Source organism: Cyprinodon tularosa, unplaced genomic scaffold (genome assembly GCF_016077235.1).
Source record: "Cyprinodon tularosa strain WSP-4 unplaced genomic scaffold, ASM1607723v1 ctg46, whole genome shotgun sequence".
Classification (NCBI taxonomy): domain Eukaryota; kingdom Metazoa; phylum Chordata; class Actinopteri; order Cyprinodontiformes; family Cyprinodontidae; genus Cyprinodon; species Cyprinodon tularosa.
In genome coordinates, this window is record NW_024039185.1 from 1384877 (window position 1) to 1407146 (window position 22270).

The window sequence follows — 22270 nt, forward strand, 5'->3', positions numbered from 1 at the left end:
CAGAATCCCCCCCTGGCTGCTTCAGAATGGCTTCCATTGTGCATGTCCGATAATGTCCTTAAAACAACCTTAAACGTTCTTTTTTTAAAATATGCTACTCACCGGGTCGTCAGCGCTGTTCAATGACGTTCCAAAAAAAGTTTCGTGAAGAAAAACCGTTCCTGTCTTGTTTTATTTAGCATTTTGTAAATCCCAGAACAATTTTTTCCGATACATCACAACCGCTTATAAACTTCCGCTTCCCGTTCGAATCTGAAGCGTTGCACACTCCAGACCACTAGTTGGCGACAATGTCTCTATATACTCCTCCTCAGTATATTCCGGTTCAAAACGGTATCCTCTACCGTCAAACTCAAAGTCCAATATGTCCTACTCAAGAATCCACCTTTCGTATTCCATTTTCAGAGTTTTTTTAAAGTGTTTAACAGAGACGTTAGCACCTACACACGTCTGAGTACACAGAGTGAAGCGAAAAGACTACAACTAAGTGTAAACAGGCCCCATTTCCGGTGGCGGAGGGATATTGACTATTCCAACAGAACTCAATGGGATTTACAAAATGCTAAATAAAACACTACAGGAACGTTTTTTCTTCACAAAACTTTTTTTGGAACGTCATTGAACAGCGCTGACGACCCGGTGAGTAGCATATTTTTAAAAAAGAACGTTTAAGGTTGTTTTAAGGACATTATCGGACATGCACAATGGAAGCCATTCTGAAGCAGCCGGGGGGGATTCTGCATGAGCCAAAAAGCAGAGACAGGACCAATTGTCAAAATTTTGGTGTCGATCATTCGATTTCATCCTGGACACTACAGAAAATGGGCTAAAAGTGTTAAAAACCGGAATTCTCCTTTAAGTGGGTAAATATAATGACTATTTTAATAGAATAAGTTATAAAACATATCAAACTCCAAAAATAATGCAATTTTTTATGATTTTTTTCTTAGATTCAAAAGATATTTGGTTAAATGATGGTAAAAAACTTGTGAAAATTTCTTGTTAGCAAAGCACATGTGCAACTTTCAGCACCTTTGAAATTTTGCCCTCAGAAATCCTCTATGCAAACTAGATAATTAGCAGATGTTTGACCACATGAACCTTCTGAGCATGCTCTGAAAATTCATGTTTATTAAAACCAGAGGCTGTTTTCAAGCAGCTGTTTTGCCAAGTTTAGATTAGACAGATTTTTTTTCTCTCTCCCAAGATTTTTTATTTTATTTTTAAAATTAAAACTCTATTATTTCCAAAACATGGATCTGATCTCATACACATATTTATATAACATACATAAATCCATTATTTATTACAAGAAGTTAAAGGTGTGCATCCATTGGAGCGTGCTGAGGATGATACGAAGAATGATCAGTGCATGTTCATGGAGACTACACAAAATAGATAAAGGTCTTTAAATGAGGATGTGGCTTTCAGAGGATGCAGAAATGTGTCAAAGCTCTGTTGAGAAAATAATACTTAATTACTTAAGAGACACAACTTTTGTCCTAAAAAGGTTTTTTCTGCATCAGCAGCACCATTTTCTAGAAGTTGAAATCTGTATTGCTTGTAAACTGTGGTCTGAGGGATCAAAATGATGGTCCCCAGGCAACAAATTAACTTCACAGCGATAAAACTGCTCCATTTTTTCAGGAAAACATTTTGTTCTTTTATTTGAAGCCTCATGTTTTGTTTTTTTTTCTTCCCTCCTACCTCTGATAAAGCGCTCCTCTTCACAGTCACTCAGATCAGCTGAGCAGCTGTTGGAGACACCTCTAAACCCTTTGTCTTTTGACCTGGAATAAGTTTCAAATTTCATTACATTTTTTTCTTATCTCTGTAGCATTTTTAGTTGCTTTTACTTGGATATTATTTCTACGTTTAATAAGGTCAATATAATAGTACCTTTTTTTCAAATTGCCTTATAAGAAAATTGACTTGACTTGGAAAAAGATAAGATAATTACCCTAAAAGTGGCATAATTTTTTACTTTTTAAAGTACATTTTTCTCTAATCACTGAGTGGATCTGTGTGTGCTACTGAGGCTGGCATGCCGGATGCATCCATAGGAGGGCAGTCTGGGCTTGGTTCCATAGAATCACTACATGCATTCATTAACAGAAACTGGCAGCGATAACTTCAAAACAAGCATACTGTAAAATAAAATTTAATGAATTTGTTCATTATGTATGTAAATACACACATAATATAGAATAACAACAATTAACTACAAAAAATTCCCTTCAAAAGAAAAAAAATCTGTTTTATTCTAAAAACACTTAATAATAACACATAATCCAGCTGAAATTATAGATTTGTTTTGCTTAAAGATCCTGAAAAACACTCCATATAAAAAGTATAAATATAATTATGATTAAAGCTTTAATCTGCTGTGAAGCATTGATGGTTTTAACTTCACCGTGAGCCAAAAGAGCAATTTTCTTGTTGTAAACCCTCTTGCTGGAATGTTGCCTTTGGTTATCACACTCACTCATGAATTTTCTATGTTTTAGCTGATGTAAGAGTGCTGTTGGGCCTGAAATAAAACATCCCCATGTGCATAACTAGAACTGGCTGTCATTAAATTATTTTGTCTTTGAACTCTAAAAGTTTTTTTTTTTTTTACATTTTTTAAAATAATCATCCCATTTTCAAAACGTTTTAGATTGACTCCTTTGTAATAACTGGTTACTTTTTTGCCACCAAATGATTAAATACTCAGTTTCACCAGGTTCCTCTTCAATGAATTAGGATACAGCAGACTATGTCTGATCATTAATTGAACAACAATATTATTAAAAGAAGTAGTATTTTTTTGTACCAGAGCATGATCCATAATTCAGATCTATAAGCTGAGATGAAGTGATCCGTTTACCTTTGATGCAGAAGAGCAAAAAGTCAACTTCTCTGTTTTTATATCTCCTGAGTATTCGTTAACCAGACATGGCAAACAAACATGAGACACATGTGTTACATATTACTTGCAGAAATCCAGGCATATGGAGTTGCTTCAGTAACAGAGGCCCCTCAGAACAGGCTTAGGGTCAGATCTTCTCCATTCAAGTGTAACAGTAACCCTGTGTGTTAACTCTGTTCATCTCCATGGCTCCGTGCACGCATCCTCCACCGCCTGCACCAACATGGTGACCTCCTTGCAGAGACAGGGAAGAAGTTTTTCCAGCGCACAGCCTACACAGGCTTTCCTTCAGGGTGGGAAAGTGCTGCTGTTCAGAGTGTGTGTTTATTCCGACCAAAATCACCCGTCGGCTCTCTCGCTGCAGCTAAATAAGGAGAAGGGAGGGCCAATGAGTTCTGACTGCGGGTCAGCAGCCAAATGTTCCACCTTCTTGGATGTTGCAATGCATCAATCGTGGTGCCCACTCACTGTGTGGTAACACCTTTGTGGACCATCTGCCCAACCCTGCCTTCTCAGCCCTCTGGTGCGCTCACAGTGACACACATAGACCTTCTCCTTCTCTTTTTGCGTCTCTGCCCAAGAGCAGTGATAATCCCTCATACATTTATATATATATATATTCATGCAAAATTTTTAAATTAATTGCTATTTTTATTTGGAATTAAAATTCAGATAATATGGAACTAAGACATCCATCCATCCATTTTCTGACACGCTTAATCCCAAGTGGGGTAACGTGGGGTGCTGGTGCCTATCTCCAGCTGTCTATACAGGCAAGAGGCAGGGTCCAACCTGGACAGCTCGCCAGTCCATCGCAGGGGAACACGGAGACAATCAACCATTCACACACACACTCACACCTAAGTAGAATTTAGAGAATCCAATTTTTGAACTGTGGGAGGAAGCCAGAGTACCCAGAGAGAACCCACACATGCTCAGGGAGAACATGCAAACTCCATGCAGAAAGACCCTGGGCCTGGAATCAAACCCAGAACCCTGTGGCGCAATGCTACCCACTGCGCCACTGACTTACACATTAAATTCCATACATTGAATTTTTATCTTGTGAAAATTTAGCTGCAGAAAAAAAAAAGATTCAGCTGCAAAAATTTCAGCTGCAGAAAAATTCAACTTCAAATGTGTTGACCTTTTGGTGATCTCAAACCAAAGCAATCTACACTCGATGCAGCCGAGCAGCTTCTAGCCAATGAAATTAGCTCATTTTGTCAGAAAAAAAAAAAGGAAGTTTGCCACCGGCCGCTTCTTCCTAATCCCGAAGAAGCGGCCGGTGGCAAACTTCCTTTTTTTTTCTGACAAAATGAGACAGGGCAGACAGGGGTCCTGCACTGCCTGTGATTGGCTCAGTTATTTCACCCAATCTGATTAGATGAAAAACTCTAATTTCTGTCTATTAGTAGCTACCTGACTTTTTTTAATCATATATATTTAACAAGAAAAACTGCTTCATTCAGCCGGGAACAAAGTTATGCCCAACTGTTGTGACCAAATGAGCTAATTTCATCGGCTAGAAGCTGCTCTACTGCATCAAGTGCTGATTGCTTTGGCTTTAGTGCACCAAAAGGTCAACACATTTGCAGTTGAATTTTTTGCAGGCAATTTTTTTTTTGCAGTTGAATTTTTTTAAAGCTGAATTTTTTACAGATGTTTTTTTTTTCACAGGCACAGTTTTACCAGATTTAAATTCAGTGTAAGGAATTCAATGTGTAAAAAAAACAAAATCAGTTTTTAAAGTTTAATGTTAAAAAAAATCCGCTTTTGAACTTCAGTGTACAAAAAAAAGGCAGATTCTAATGAGAGAGTTTTTCTTCCATAAGATAAGAGTTATTGTTTTGAAGCTAAAGTAAATTCAGAGTACATTGCAAAAATTCATACCAATTCAATTATTTTCACATTTTGCTGCAACAACACATAGAGATCTCAGATCAGGATTTTATGTGATAGACTGACAAATTTGAACATTATTATTTAGTGGAACGAAATGAATTTTTTCAAAACACTGGACATCACCCTGAGGATTTAATCTTCACAGCAAACCATATAGTAGCAGAATCATTCTGTGGAGATATTACTAGTCTCTAAAAACAGGGAAAACTGGTCATTGATGATGGGGAGATGAATTGAGCTACATACAGGAGTATTTTGGAGAATAAACCTGAGATCTTCATACTATAAAAAGTGAGAAGAGGGAAATCACTACTGAAGGAAAAGAAGTTAAAAAGTCCTGTTTTTTTTCCCACCAGTGATGTATGGAAAAAAAAAATGGAAGAAGGTGCTCTGGTTAGATGAGAAAAAAAATATATAAACATTTGTTTCCCTAAATCTGTCATCTTGTTCTGTAAAACGCAGTGGTGGCAGGGTCATGCTGAGGGGCTAGCCTTTTATCAGCAGGGGAAATGGAGTTAGATTTAAACAGATGATGAAGAAGCTAAATAAATGGATGAAGAAATGTGCAGAGTACAAAAGACAATATTAATGTCTAAGAAGTCCTAGTCAAAGTCCAAATCTAAATCTAAATGCAAGGGGAAAATGAAATGTTTTTTGACAATGTCACTTCCTTAACCTTGTCTCTCTGCACCAAACTGAATATTTGAGGTAGTTAGCATAAGGAGAAAATCTACAGAACGGTTAATTATTCCCTGTGTCCTTATGTTGCATGTATTATCCAACTGAGCAAGCAGTTGCAGGGCCTTCTTGTTCTGCTCGCGGACAGGGCCGCCATGAGATCTGCATATTGGCCCATGGTGGTGTAAGCTGTCTGGGGCGAGGCGGTGCCCACTGACTGACTGCGTATCCACGCGAGCGGAGCTGGTGAAGATGTTTTCCACGCGAGAGGAGATGGACTGCGAGAGGGAGTCCCGCACGAGGCGGTGGAGGAGGGAGACAGAAGGAGGACCGTTCTGGATTCCTTCGAGCAACTTCTAATAGATTTCCAGGCAAAACATATTTGCATATGCAAGACAGTGCTACAAGCTATCTGAGTGAGCAGTGGCGTGTGTGCATTGAACAGATGGATAATTTTTTTAGATCTTTCTTGCAGAAATTTCAGCCCATTAAAGAGAGATTTTGAGTATTACTCAACCTGCTTTTGTTTAAATGAGCTATAGTGGATTTTTAAGAGTTAGTGCCGAATGCATGATCAGAGACATTACAGAAAACCAGCTTGAAAAGTCATATATCATAAAAGCACATGATTAAAAAAATCCTTTTTAAGTCAAGTTTAGATTTTTTGCAAATTAATTATTTCTACTAAATCCTCATTGCAAAAATAAAATAAAAACATTTATTGTTTTTTTATTCATTCAGGACAGCATAAGGAAAGCAAACGGGTATCTAAACCTGATCATGATCAGAGACATTACAGAAAACAAGCTTGAAAAGCCATGTATCATAAAAGTACATGAATAAAAAAATTAATTTTAAGTCAAGTTTAGATTTTTTTGCAAATGCAAATTGTTTCTACTAAGTCCTCATTGCAAAAAAAAAAAACATTCACTGTTTTTTTATTCATTCAGGACAGCATAAGGAAAGCAAACGGGTATCTAGATCTTATTTTGTTTTCACAATAATGCACTTTCTTCCTTTCCTCTCAGAGGTTGTAACATGTCAGTGTGGTTGCTCTTCCTCCCCCTCCGGGCTGCATGAAAAATTCACCAGGGCTCCCCATTAGAGTCACCCCGAATCAGGGAGCAGGCGTTACAATGGCCACTCACAAGGCACTTTTATCACTGGCCGTTTAGCAACGCAAATGTTCACATTTCTCAAACACAAAATCACAGCAGAGGCAGCATTCTTCATTGCAGGAGGAGTCGAGTGTGCAACGCAGTAAGTTCAGATGCACATGCAGGGATGAACTGGTAAAAACAGATTTCCATAATGCTTTTAAGCTGCAGCTTTTCACTCTGCTGGTGCCAGACCTGACCTTTTCTGGGTGTGAGTGTAAAAGAGGTTGGCTGGGCCCGGCGAGATACCTGCAGGCAGGACACCTAACACCAGATCTGAGTGTGCTGAATGTCCTATGTCACAAACATTCCCTTTAAAACGATGAGGTGGAGAGCTGGCAGAATAAGAGCAACAATAACAATAGAGAAGACCTTTAATAAGAGTTTTCGGACAGTTTTAGAAAAGAGCAATTGTCATTTAAATGCTCCAATTTTTTGATTAGTTGTGTTACAGTAATTTTCACACAGAGCGCAAAAAATCATATTAAAAAAAGACAAAGAAAAAAGTCAAATGTTGAATAAGATCAGCATACGAAAAATATGTTTTCAGTTTTAAAATCATATTTTCCAATTAAAGTTTTAATGGACTTGCATGAAAATGTAGAGGGTTAAAGATAAAGTTTGGAACAAAATTTACTGCGATACACTGCTTCCGAAACGTTCTGGTCCCAAAACAATATAACAATAGAAAACAGATTTCTAAACAAAACATTAAGTATACAAGCATTACAGGAAGTAAATAAAAAAAAGTGTTAGAAAAGCAACAGAAATAGCATCAATACATTTGCCATAATACCATAATTCTTTCTTTTTTAGCATCTATTTCATTTATGAAATTTGCTCTTCTTGATATATTTATTGAGCTGAATCTCTGAAAAGGATCTGAAAACCCCACACTGGATGCCTATTTCTCTCTATTAATTTTTCAATTTTAGAAATAAGGAAAACCTTTTCTATTTTACCTTTACTGAAAGTCTAAGTAAAGAATTTATACCAGAATAATCCAGTCCAAGAAGTTGAGATTTTAAAAATGATAAATGTATATATAGTTCAGATATAGTGTCCAATTTCAGAAAATAGTGATACAGACCTTTAATTGTGAGCTGTGCCCTTTTTCTTGGTGTGAATAGACCTCCACATTTTTTCTGCTGTTCTTCAAAAGAAGGGCACTCTGGGCGGGAGTAATTTTAAAAACTTCAATTGCTTCCAGAGCAGTTTAAAATAAATAAAATCCCATCAACACATCCCCTTAGAGCTTTCTGTTCTCTTAACTCCATGGCTTAGAGGAGCACAGCATAGCGGAGAGAAGCAGCACGTGGGGCTCTGTGGTTGAATGCACTGTGGCTTTTAGCAGTGAATTCCCCTCTGTCGCCCCTGGGCTGGCCTTTCCTGTGAACATATGACCCACGCCACAGCTTGTGGTGCTGGGAGACGGTCCAGGGCCTTCTGATTAAATATTACAGCCTGCTAAATGGATGGAGATTAGCCTCTGTGGGAATGTTGGGGCTTAATTTCCCCCCAGGCCAGATGTGTCTGCGTGTGTGGATGGGAGTGGGTGAGCATGCAGTGTTAGACTTGCTGAACAAGCAATCACCCCTCCAATCCCCCCTCACCACCCGAAAGTGGATTGCATGTTTTTCTGAATAACAGATCAATTGACGATATGTTGTGGCTTCATGAGGGGATCATTCTCCAGCGGCTGGCAGGCCTGACTTTACTGATTCATTTAACCATCAAACAAATGCATCAAAAACAGCAGCTAAGCTTTGTTTTAATGTGATTTCTTTCCATGATAATTACTCAAAGTTTATATAAGAAGGATTTACCCCACACTTATTATTATTTTTTTTTTTAAACCTTTTTCCTTTTAAGAAACATAAGAAAAATTGGCAAGTTAGGAATCTGCATGTTGGCTGATAAAAGCTGTATTCTTAACAAAAATGTCTATTGTAATTTAAAACATTTCATTTGTTAGTCTCGAATTAAAAAAGAACAAAAAAAAAAAAAAAAAAAAAAAAAAACCTCTCCAAAAAAAACAAAAAAAACTGGGTAAAATTATTGGGAAAATGTGCAGTTTTCACAAATACTACTTTATCATTTACTACTATTTAACAAATTTTTAATTAGAACTATCTGATTCTGTTAGAGTTTTACATGGTTGAGTGTTTTAGGGTGTAGTAATTTTTCTCTTTTTTTGGCATTTCAGGGTTGCCATATTGTTGCATTTTGATCATTACAATATTTACTACAGAATGTCAAAATACTCTCACTGTAAAAACAATCCAGAAATATGTTAAGATTTCTTTAATTAAGTGTATTTACCCCTAAATTTGACTTGGTAAATAAGATGATTTGCCAATGAAATGAGATTTTTATACTTTTAGAATAAGATAATTAAATAACATGTACCTGAAATATGACAATGTAATTACTTTTTCTTGTTCTAAATGTAAATCCTCTTGGCACAGAGTCTCACTTATCTCCTCAATTCAAGAAAAAAATCACTTATTTTGAGCAAAATTACTTATTTCAATTTTAATCTTATGCACTGTGTACCTTTTATTTCCAAATCAAAATGAGAGTTAGTCCTCTTAATCTACAAGCCCTATTTGATTTAAACGGACACACAAATATGATGAAAAAACTCCCATTGATGTTAGACTGTTCTCCCTCTGCTGTTATGCCGTTTCCACTTCTATTGTGAATTATTGATTAGCTGGTTTGTAGTTCACTGTGTTTAAATGCTTTTAAGGACCGAGAGTGTTTTTTTCCATAATGTTAAATGCAAACCTTGAACTTTATTATTTATAAACACGTGTAACCTTTATGGAAATAGCGATCTTTTTAAGCGTCAACGTTATTCATGTCATAGTCCGTGGATTCATGATGACTGATATCTAATGAACAGCTTCTTTTCTGCAGAGAAGTGTGCATCAGATGTATCACTGCAAGGCCTTAATTCTCTGTTAATTTTCCCTCTCATAACAGGGAGACACATTCATCAAACACACACCACATATGTGTGCACAACTCAGAGACATTTCAGTTTAAACACATGCCACGTGGGCACACACACACACACCCACACCATAGCACACATGCATGCAGACAAACACTCTGTGCCACTGGGCAGGGACTAGCCTGAAAGATTGAAAGCAATTAAAACTATCATCTGCAGTGGCTCTAGGCAGGCCTGTGGCTGCGAGGGGGGAGCTGCCACTGTACATCAGCCTCTCCGTCTCAGCAACGCAAAGCGACATAAGAAGAGGAGATGCAACCTTCTCCAAAACACACAGAGCCACAGCACCCCTCACTACTATATGCTCAAACAGAGCAGCATCGGCCGCTGACACTTTCACCTGCTTTCCGCTCCTCTGTGTTATGCTAAGAGCACTGAAGTAATGCTTACATAGTGGAGCATTGCAACATAGATGTAAATGAGATGGAGAGATATTTATCAAAGTTTGCTGAATTTTTAAACCCCTATAAGGAAAGTAAAAATCACAAAAGTTTAGAATAAATCTAACACGCACCAGCTTTAGGCTAAAATAAAACTAATATGGCATAGATTTATCTTAGCAAGTTTTCACGCATTAAAAATGTATGGTCCTAAGACCAAAACCACAAACAAAATACCACCTGCTTATCTATAAAAAGAAAAACACAATGTCTAGACTTAGACTGATTTATTTTTTGCCTTTTTTGTATACACGAAGGGAAAAAAAAGAAATTTCGTTTAAAACAGCTCTAGACAATTTTATTTTTGAAACTGCAGCCTTGAAAACAGTAATAAATACATAAAATATAGTAATATAAACATATGACTGTATATTTACAGTTCTAACATTATTTTTTTTAAGCTCTCTAGTTGATCACTAAAGTGAAAACTGGTTGAATGATAGTGATGAAGAACCTATACTAAACTTTCCGTCTCAAACAAAAGAAAATCAGCAATGATCTTACCAACACATTACTCAACTACTCATCACATAGTGAGAGGCTTCACAAAAATACACATCGCAAATGCTAAGGGGAAAAACAATGGAAGAGTTTGGTAAGGACCCATCATAGAGGTCCTACTGTGGACCTCATGGAGGGTGTTGGAGCAGAAGCTAGGCGCTGTAATTAGATTACTTTGGACAGAGCCCATGGCTTGATCCAATTGCAGCAAAGCAGTCAGGATTCTTTTGACGGAGCAGAAATGCATCAGCTGCCGCCATGACAAGTGCTGTCTGAATAGTGCTTGCAGTGAGAAAGGAGGTTTTTAAGCTTAAGGATCTTGCAGAGTAAGGGAGCAAGAAAGAATCCCACAATCCTTTGTGGCATATGACCTATTAGCAAAGACCATCTAACGGAAATGAACAAAAATATATTATTGTTTCACATGTACTGCATGTGATACATACTAACTTAATTCAGCCGTTTCATGCATTTCTATAACTTGTACTATTTTTAGAAGTCTGGAGTCACTATTTGAATAGCAATATTCCATGTGTGTTTCGGCCAAGTAATGACCTTTAAAAGGCAAAAGGCTGATTGGAGTTTTGACAGCAGACTGAACTTCCTTTCCTACCTATGATACAATTCTTACTGGTTACCCCAAAAAAGGTGAAGGAACAAGAGTTAGGGGCTACAATTTGATTAATTCAAAAGCTTATATGCAGACTATTAATGAGGAGGAAGTGACATCAACAGAATGAAAGTGTGACAGCAGGCTGGAAATATAAAAATAGAAGAACACGTTTGTTGTTAAGAAACTCCTATGAACAAACTTCCCCTCCTTAGAGCACTTAAGCATTTTAAAATACTAAAGTACTCATACTTTTAAATGCTGCCATGTCTCTAAAGCATGTGTATTAATTTCTGCGCTATCGTTCTGAATAATGATTGTGTACTGAGATCAGTGACGTAGAATTTGCAGTGTTCTGCTTTGTCCTTTATGTAAATTTTCTATAATATTTTTATCTGGTTTAGCATTATTAGTTCAAAATGAAGCATCAACTGACCACCAGGGAATAAAGTTTTGACGCTCAGTTAGTGCCCCCAGGTGGTCGGAGTATCATTAGTTGAAACAGTCAACAGTAAGTGGTGGCCTCATTTTCTCTTGCAGACTTTCAGACTTTAGTATCCATCATTCTTGAATGACATTAGAATGAGCTATTTTGTGTTATTGTATTTTTTTGCATACTACAGTGGTGCAAAATAACATAACATAGCCTAATAACATAACATGGTAATTTGATTTTTTATTTATAAAAGTATGTGATGGGTGCTCTGCAGAAGTGTGATGTGGGTTTGCAAGAGGAAAGTTGAAGCTGGATGATCTGATATCTGATAGCTATTAGTGTTTATGGTAAGATCTTGTTAGAACATCGGTGTAGCTTTTTTAAAGCCAAGTAAACTCTACAATAGAGCAGAGGAGACTCTCCAGAAACAAAAAGCATGATAATTGGTGAGACAGGTAAACCATTGTCAAGATATATATTACTACAGATCATGTAATACTGATGCAAGGTTGTTTTGGGGTCGTAGGGGGAAAAAAAGTTATTCTCTAAAAATATATTGGCCTTTGCTAATTTCTTAACAAAGAGCTGTAGATAGCTTTCCGCTAATTTCATTCAGTAAATACATTTTAAGTCGAGGATGTGTCAACTCAGAAATGATATTCGGAAAGATAAAAACTATATTTGGGAAAAAATTCAGTGCAATTTCGTTGGTTTAGAAAAACTTTGTGAAGGTAAAGTGTATATTATTCAACACTGTATCGCATTAAGTTGTCTTTTTATCATGATCTCAGCACTGATGCCTGATCTGATCACTAATTCTCACTACCTGCTCATCTGATCAACCTTCATTAGTCACTAAATAACCAGCCTTCAGACCAGTCATCAGTGCCATATTATTTCGAGTCTTTGGTGAGACGTCTTCTAGCGTTCTTGTGGTCTGACTACCTTATCCTGACCTGTTCTGCCTCTCGATCTTTAATTTGTTTGCCTGAACTGTCATCTGACTCCTGCCAGATCTCTGCCTGCTTGAGTACCAACAGGAACCGTTTCCCAACCACTGAGTCTGCCTGCCCTCGTCCAGCCTGTCAGCTGCATTGTGTACTGTAACTGAAACTGCGACCCGACTTCGTCCTGGATTCTTCTTCGGCACCTAACCGGATCTCTGACCTCCCGGCTCTGACAACCGACCATGTCAGCGATATTGGGTTTGGCTTTGCACTCTGGATCATCCTAAGCAGAACTGTCTGATCAGTTCTGATCTCCTGCCTGTCCTCTGACCATGATACATCGGTGGCTGGAAGGCGACTGCCGCACCACGTTGGCAGCCGCTCGGCTGGAACCATTCTCTAGCTCTGGATTCGGACTGAACTATAAGACCAGGTTAGTGACTTGCACATTCGTGATCATTCACTTCCAGAAAATCATGGTCACTAACCTGCTGTCTCCACTGCTTACTGTGATTCTGTTGTCAGTAAACGTTCTGAGAAATCTGTTTGTCTGCCTTGAATACTGGATCCTTCAGCTCTGAGCCTGAAACTTAGGTTATCTGCAACTTTTAACTCAGCTTTAAGTATTTTTTCATTTTTGTTTTTTTTTATCAATACAGCTGCTGTATCTTTGGAAGTATTAAAGATAATTGAAGTAATTTCAGGGCTGTCTAGATGATAGGAAACAACAAATCTTGACATAATAAATTTAGTTTAGAACTTTGAACATGACATTTAATCCTCTGGCACAATATCCTGCATCTCACAAGCTGTTTATTTTATGTCTCCCCACATTTCTTATCCTGTCTACAAAAATAAACAGATATTTGACATTTTTCTACAGCAGATTTGGAATCTATCAGTGATGACCTAGAACCCTCTCTTAAAAAAAATAGAACCATCCCTACACAGAAAGACCACATCCAGTCCCCGACCTTTGATCTATTTACAGCAAATAAACTATATGGTTTCATAATGGCCTGAAGCGTTTGCATCTGCCTCAAGAGTTAAATGTGGAGAAAGTAGAGTCAGTTTAATTCTGTATTTAAACACACAACAGAAAAATCTGAAAAATGCCTTTGGTGCTCAGATAACTGCTTGTTATTTTATGTGCTTGCTGACACAAATAGTTAGCAGAGCTTTGCAGGCCGGCTGAGGAAATAGTTATTGTTCCAATAAATGGTTTAGTGTTTTGGGATGATTGGCTACTGCGCACCAGCCACACACATACCTGCCCTCATGGTGCATCAGTCTGATCTCATTAAGTGGAAGAGCTGTAACTCTGAGCGGTTTGGGCCAAACTTGGAGCACTTTACCTGCTCAGATCCCTGGGAACGGTAACTGTCTGGTTCTGTCTGGACTTGCCCTTAACAAGTCTCCTCAGGACAACCACACCACCATTATAAACCAACATTACTCTTTTTCTCTATCTCTCTCTCTGCTTCTCCGTTTTTTCCTTTTCCGATCAGCTAGCCTACTGTCATTCTCACTTAGCGTCGACATTAGCACCGGTGGTTTCCTCATCCTGGTCCTCTCTCCTCCCCTCCACCATGTCCCCTTGGTGCGTTTGAATACTCTTCTCCGATATTCAGTCTCTACTTAATTTGACAGGCCCCTGTTTTGTCAGTCTGACAGGCCCATAGCAAGACACTAATAGGCCACAGAGACCACCAGCAAAGGCACCAGCCAGGACAGCCCCTCCGGTGCCAGTCCCCATCACCCTCTACGTCTCTTGAGGCAATTCAGGCAGGGTATTTAGGAGTGGTTGTGGGCGTTACGGTGGGGGTGGAGAGGCTGCAGCGCTGTCACACCAGACCACAACAGACTGGACCAGAGCTCTGTACTGACACTCATCACTGCTCCGCTGTAATTTCCAATACCACCACTCCCAGTCAGCACACACTCAAAGGGGAGCAAAAAGAGCAGCCAGTGGGGGCGTCTAGGGATCTAATGAATGGGCCTGCCACTCACAGCCATGGCAGCAGCACTCAGAGAGTTGACTGCTGGGAAAGCAAACTAAGTCTGGTTGGTGATGGAGCAGCTGAGAAGCTGTGAGTGCATCCCTGAGGCCACCAGTCTGTCTAATCATGACCTGCTAAACTCTGATCAGAGCTAATTGGCGGTCAGTGAGTGCAGAATATACATTTGACAAGGTGAGGATTGTCTGTTCTGTGAACTAGGCGGTCACTATACAGTAAAGAATTTGCATTAATAAAAGGACAGATTTATTTTAATATCTCTTAAAAACTAGAAAGAGGAGCAAATTACTCAGAATCCAGAAGAATTGGAGTCCAATGGATGCATGACAATAGGTTCTTAAACAGAAACATGAGATCTCACTTTGTGTATTTATGCCTCCAGTAGTATCATTAATATTTATGATTTGTAAAATAAGTTTATTTTTTCTCCTTTTTGTTTGCTTTTAGTAGTGTGAGTTATTTTACTTGGGCCTGTCAGATTACTGGATGTCATAACCTGTATAGAATAAGAACTCAGGTTTGTATTGCCACCACATAGTGTGGGCATGCCACTCAAGGAGAAAAAAATCCTATTATTGACTAAATGCAGCAAAAAGGGCCCTCCTAGAGTAACTATATCTCCATAACAATTTTCAGAAACTATGCAGTCTAACAAGGCCCACAGCAGTACAGATCCTCCACCATACCTAACAGTGTCCATAAGGTACATTTCTGCATATTTATCATTTGTTTTTAATGCCTGTAAACCTGGAGGGTTTGTTCTATGAAGCAGGTCAGTATCGGCTTTATTTCATTCCTATATCCATTTTTTATCTGTGACAATAAAGATGCATGTCTTTGCAGCAGATGTCTTTATGTTTCCCCCCCCCCTTTTATTAATATTACTCTAACTGTGATAGTGGGAATGATAAGTCTAGGTCCCTGTTTAACTTTGTCACATCTTCCATTGAGCTTTAATTGCTGCTCTGTCTGTTATATCTGTGCAAATCCTAGTAAATTCTAACTTCTACCAGTCTTGCTTCCTGGCTTACATGAATGAGATGTTCTGTTTTTCTGAACATTTTAAAAATATAACTAAGGGAAACCACAATGCTAAGGCAGTTTTCCACTAATTTTTGTAACCTTGCTGTATTACCTATTGGGTGTTTCAGTGGTTAAAGCATTTCTTTAAAGTTTTGTTTCACAGATATTTTCTTTTATCTCTTTAGATTGAGGGCAATACACTGTCTTTATTTGGTCGATGATTTAGCATCATCTCTCCATAAGAGCTGGCCCAGGCAGACAGGAAAACATCAGCGCTTGGATGAGAGCCAGAGAGTCGGGGGACTCCTGGGGTCTTTTGTTTAGTGAATTATTAAGGTTTACTAATACTTTATAAATCCCCTCTTTGTCCTGTCCATTACCAGCCTGTCACATCCTCTCGTTGCAGCTATACTGACTCACTTGCTTCATCTAAATGACAGAAGTTAAACTGTGTACCAAAGGAGGATGGAGGGGGGAACCGAGGTGGAGAGGGAGGGGTCAGCAGCACTCTGTGAGGGGGGCCTCAGGGCTCGGTGGCTTGCTCAGGCTGTGTATCAGACCTTGTGTGTGTGTGTGTTGCTGCCCTGGCATCCCTGCTGCTGCTCTGTGTGTCGCTATGCAGACTCTCTTAATAAGATAATAAAAATGATGAAAAGAAAAGTGTTTCTGTAACACTGGATCTGCACTTTATAGTCACCTCTCTGTGTACCCGCACCACCAGCTTTTGTAACTTCTATCCATCCTTTAACCCCTCACCCCACCCCACTTTCTCTCCTCTCCCTCCAAAAACAGCCAACCTTGCCTCAGTGCGTGCCTGGCGGACTCTCTCCGCCGTCTCGACAGCCGAGCTGGTCGTTGCCTGGAGCGCCAAGGAGCTGTCGCCCCTCGTTAGTGTCGCTGTTGTGACCCACAGTCCTCCCTGCCTCCTTCCTTGATTAGAGAATGAGGTGGATGGAATACGTTTATTTGTGTATGTGGCTATGTAAATGTGTGCGTTCGGTGCCATTCAACCCCCTCTCTCATTATTTGCCTGCAGAGCCATTCTTAAAGATTGGTGATATGATCAATTGGCCTTACTGCTCTGGAATCTGGAAAGGGCACTGATGGCTCAAATGACCAGTCAGGCTGTCATGTCACTAAGGGTGCGTCCATGTTTGTGCATGTGTTCTACTGATAAAATCAATAACGACAAAATGTATGAAGTGGTGATTACCATGTTAACCTTTTTAAAGGCCACTTTAAATCAGATGACATCTTTTTTTTAAAAAACAACTTAGAGGTTTTCTTTTAGCATTTTTTTACACGTAAAAATAATCAAATAGCAACAAGTAAAAATGGCCAGCAAAAAGTCAAGAGGATTATCCAAGGAGACGTAATATTTAACTCATGTCAGAGTATCCGGGTTTGCTTCTAGCCCAAAACAAACGAAACCCGATAAATCCCCCCTGCACACACACACTCTCACGGATGCACGAGCAGAAAAGTTGTGCTTATCTAAAAAGACAACAGGAAAGTATAACGGTTTGCTTTTTTTCTTCTTTTTGATACCTTTCAAACTATTGCCTTTGCAGGTAGATATATTAAAAGTAGTTCTATTGCAGATGCTTGCTCTCAAGGGAGCTTTGCTTTGAACTTTTAGCTGAATGCTTTGTGTGGCCTTTTAAATTGAACCTTTAGAGCTTATGTTCTACTTTGCTATATTTGCTGTAGCGGGTAAAAAGTAGTTTTAATATCTTTTAAAGTCCACATCAAAACATCATCTGTGCAGTGAGTTCAGCAAGATTACGATCCTGCCTTCAAATATTATTTCGCTCTCAGACCAGCATGAAAACCCAATGCACCGCTGGTGTACTGTCACTGGAAATCCCTGGCAACAGCTGCCTCTGGCCCGGTAGCCTCTTGGGGGTTTCCGCCGCTACCCTGGTAAAAAAAAAATGTGCTTTATTGTATTTCAAGTATATTCATATTTCCTATAGTTTACTGAAAATGTACTTAGACAAATTGTACTTTTTGTAAATATATAAAAAGTATACTAACATTACGCTTTCATGCTAATACTTTTAACACACTTTAACATAATTACACTATGTTACACTTTATAGAAATATATTATTAAAAAAGTATACTTTAAGTGAAAGTTATGTGTAATTTCTAAAGTGTACTTATTTTAAATTTGTTTTTACATATATTTTTGCTATATTTTAAATTGTATGCTCAAAGTTGTCATTGTAACGTACATTGAAAGCATATTTTAAAAGTACACATTTTAATATCGACACTGTAATATTAAGTTTGAGTGCATTTTAAGTTACATTTGAATCTAATTATGAAGTGAAGTTATATACGCTTGTACTTCAGGTAATTCTTTTGGAAAGTGTTCAATAGTATAACTACAAAAATGCACTTAAACCCTATTATGCAATTTTGTGCTGTGTGTAAAGTACACAGATAGCAATTATTGCAGTTGTTATGTAATGTTTAATAAGTTTTGAAAAAGAAATACATCTTACACACAAAACCACATTGAACAAAACACTAAATGTTCACTTCAAAAGTACAGGTGCACAAAAATGTGTGTTCTGCTGAAAAGCAAGTGGTTTAAAGCTGGTGCAGTGCTACATTATGATCTAACAAATAGCATAACCCACATTGCAACAGAAAAGTTAATACTGGCCAAATGCAAAAGAAATAAACTTAACACATTACAATTGTCTCAAGTGTTCAAAAAAGAACATTTCATTAGTATTGTTTAATGGATCAAAGCAGGGCTACTGCAAACAAGACCAATTGGTGAGTGCACATATTTAAAAGTCGCTGACAGCACTTCATGCATATAGGAGTGATATGTGGAGGTTGTTTGGCCTTGATGTCTGTAAAGTAGTAGCTCCCCAAGAATTTTAGTCTTGGGGAGTTTTTGGTTCAGTACTGATATCAGAATTCCCATAGACTTTGAATGCACCACACCTGCACAGCAGTTAGTCACGGCTCCTCCCTGCTCAGAGCTAGCGTGCTTTTCTTTTAAGGCCTTGGTCTGCATGGAGAGAGGTAACTTTCAAAACATTCCCATTTGGTTTTGAAATCTTAAGATATCTGTATAAAACGCGATTTTGATTATTATATTTGTATTGTAGAAACAGGAGATGTAATCGGTTGAGCAGGAAGATTTGCTGTATTATTGTGTTGAAGAATATCCTGGTGAGTTCACATGAACCTGTGAATGAAATATATATATTTTTTGAGATGTAAAACCAGTCAGGATATAATGTTTTGTAATATATGTAATTTTACTAGCTCTTTTGATTTATTGAATGCATTAGCACAGTGAGAAGGAGGCTAACACACCCCCCATGTGCTCTTCTAAAAAAGAAAATGCACTTTCAAGCTAGCTACATCTTGTGTGATGTTGCTGTAAAACCCCCACAAGGGGTTAACGTAAAATTAACCCTTCATAGGTGTCCTGGATTGTTTTTTCCAGATACAAGTATTGACTACTGACCATAATGATTTCTTAGACAGTGAACCACATGTAAATTGATAATTTTACTTTATATTTTTGTCTGTATAAATGTGGTAAAAACCAATTTATATTATGGTGATTACATGATTTATTTTCCAATTGAAGTAATTGCTCTGCACATTTGTGTGCAGGCTGTTTTTTTTTTTACATAGTTGCAGAATCTGCTGTTACAGCTGAGCAGTTCATTGTATGGACTGGACTAGACTCCACCAGAGATGTTGATGCAGGATGTTCCCAATTTGAATGCCATCCGGTTCCCTGGAGGGTGGTAGGAAAAACAAGGAAACTTAAGGATTTTTCTTCCCTTTCTTTCTGCGGATTCATAATTTTTTTCTTTTCTGAGATCTCTGACAATTTTTGTTGTTACTTTGTTTAATTTTTTTGATCAGATCTGATAAAACCACTTGATGCATCAGATTTATTTAAATTCAACTGAAATGGACAATTTTTTTTTCTGGTGCACTTATGGACCCTGGTATATCATACTGATACAATTTGTCAGACTTTTCTGATGTACTGCTCAAAAATACTATGAATTTACAGTATCTCTCTGTTTGGTTAACAGACGCTGTTCTTCTGGAGTTTCCGTAGACAAGTGTCTCTGATGTGCGCACGGCCATCAGACGAAAATGTAACAATGAGCAGTTCAGCCAAAAAAAGGAAAATAATGTGTGGTGGGCGTGTTTTTGTATGGTGGGAGGGTTTAGGGGTGCAATAATAAGGAATGTTGTTTTTCATTGTTCAGTATTCCTCTGCGTTCTTTAAAGTTTATTTGTAATGTTTAGGTCTGCTGCCTGAAATTGACATATTTCTACAAAGTGTACTAAAGTACCAATATTTGAAAATGTGTTGTAAGTTTTATAATGAAAATGGTTAACGTCGATATGTAAATGTTTATACATTCTGAGATAGTACAAGTTATATTATTTGTAATGTACTATAATTTGGACATGTTTCAAATACATTAAAGTATATTTTTTCATCTGCACGGAAGTATATCCACAAGTCTTTCAGCATTTAGTATACTGTTAATACATTTGCAAGAATGTGCAAGGTAGAAAGTAGTATAGCAATGTAAGGATAAAGTATATTTACTATTAACTGCAAAGTATGCTTTTTTAGTAATTGGAATAAGCCAACAGTATAATTAAGCATATTATTACCACAGTAAGAGTATATTAAAAGTATAAAGCTTATATATTTTTAAGACACTAACAAATCATTTTTAATGTAGTTATAATACAACCATAGTGCACTTTAATTTGACTAATTAAGCATATATTAGTACATATAAACTCATATACTTAAAGTATACAAAATATACTTTAAGTTGTTCCACTTTAGCACATCAAAGTACACTAAATACACTTCAAGTTGAGCTTGTCCACAATTTAATTACAATTAAAATATATTTAGTACAAAATTAGTTGTTCCAAAATAGCATCCTTCAAGTTAACTAATCATAAACACACTTAAAGTATAGTAATGATTAGTGTGCCTTCAAGTACACAAAAGTATGCTAAATTTTAGTACACTTAGCACATTTATTTTTCAGCAGGGTATTCTTGATGTTAGCGTTTTTCATGAACGTAATCCAAACTACAGGAACCAAAATAATAAAAGTGAACGTATTTTACCGGCAGGTTCGACAATTTAAGTTAATTTAGGTGTTAATAAACTGTTTCAGAGGAGTGATCATAGCAATTTGCATTAGCAATGCTTTCCACCTCTCTGCCAGCTCCCAGATCAGCTTCTCTGATTGGTTATTGTGGAATCTTTGTTGGAATCTTGCAGTGTTTTCTACATATGAAAACAGTCACAAAAATCTATATCATAAACTTTATTCAGCGGGTTACTTCCACTTCCTAAAACAAATCTTCTTTCTGGTCTCTGTGGTGCTTTTTCAGCATCATTGCTGTAATCCTTTAGTGCAAAGTGAATTCTAAAATAAGTACATAAATAAACCAGATAAGAACAGGTTCAGTAGAACTGAAGAGATGAAAGCCCTTTACACTTACTATGAAAGGTTAAGGTTTTAATCAGTAAAACAAGAATTCTTATCAGGAGACTGGCACAAAACTGCTGAAAAATATTTGTTTTGCCAAATTGTAAGATAAGTGTCTATAAATCCATTACCTTTGGAAATTTCACTCCATTCTCATCTTTATCACCTTAGTTCCATCTAATTTTATATGCACACAAGTGAGATGCTCTATGACCTATATAACTTTACTGTAAGATTTTTAAGTTTTAATATTGAGTAACCAAGAGTGAACAACAAGAATTAGCCTTTTAAAAAACATCAGAATTTAATGATGTTCAGAGTTAAAAGTCTGGCTGAGGACTGACCTCTGTGAAGAACTTTGGTTCGCCAACTGGCTGCCTGTCGGCTGCTGGATTGCAGGTCAGTGAGTACCCAGACCCTGAGGGAGCCTTAAATACTGCTAGTGAATGCCCGGCCTTGGGCACATCTGTCCATCTCTGGACAATTTCTCCTGCCCAAAGGGTGGACTGATTGGCTCTACATGTGCCCCTCCCATCTGTTTCCTCCTAACAGCCGGACACAGAGGCCTAAACTGGAATTATGATTCTTTAGGATAATAGGAAAGTGTTTTTAACTGAAAATGGAATGCATTTAACTGAAGTTGTCTCTAATTTCAGATCCTTATACACTTTGGAATCAATCAGCTATACTTACATTATTGTTTGTTATAGCTAAAATCATTTCAACACTAACTGACTTTACAGGTCATATTTCATAATTGATGAAAACAGCCTAAAAAACTTTCAGTACAGCAAAGTTGTTTGCTTTAGGTGTTTTTTATCTATTCCAAAAAAGGTCATGTGCCAAACTGGAGGTGGAAGCAGACATGCAAGGTAACTTCTGATGTAACTGATCAGCTGTTTCCGCTGTCGGCTTCTTCCAGGGTAAGAATAAGAATTGCATTCTCTCTCTACGGCTCCAGGCAGGATGTGACATTGCTGATTCGACTTGATCTTACAGAGCAATTACCTTTTTTCTGAAAATATTTCTCTATTTTTATCAGATGTGTTGTCCATGCTAGTTTGCGCTCTCTGTATCTTGTATATTACAACCATGCAAAGAGT

At 37.7% G+C, this 22270-nt stretch overlaps 1 long non-coding RNA gene across 1 annotated transcript; it reads left to right on the top strand.

Annotated features, from left to right (window-relative positions):
- Positions 1–18162: 18162 nt before the first annotated feature.
- Positions 18163–19821, top strand: LOC119793724. Its single transcript, XR_005282129.1, has 4 exons — positions 18163–18690; positions 18777–18840; positions 19294–19430; positions 19728–19821. It is a non-coding gene; the product is annotated as an uncharacterized LOC119793724 (long non-coding RNA).
- Positions 19822–22270: the final 2449 nt, after the last annotated feature.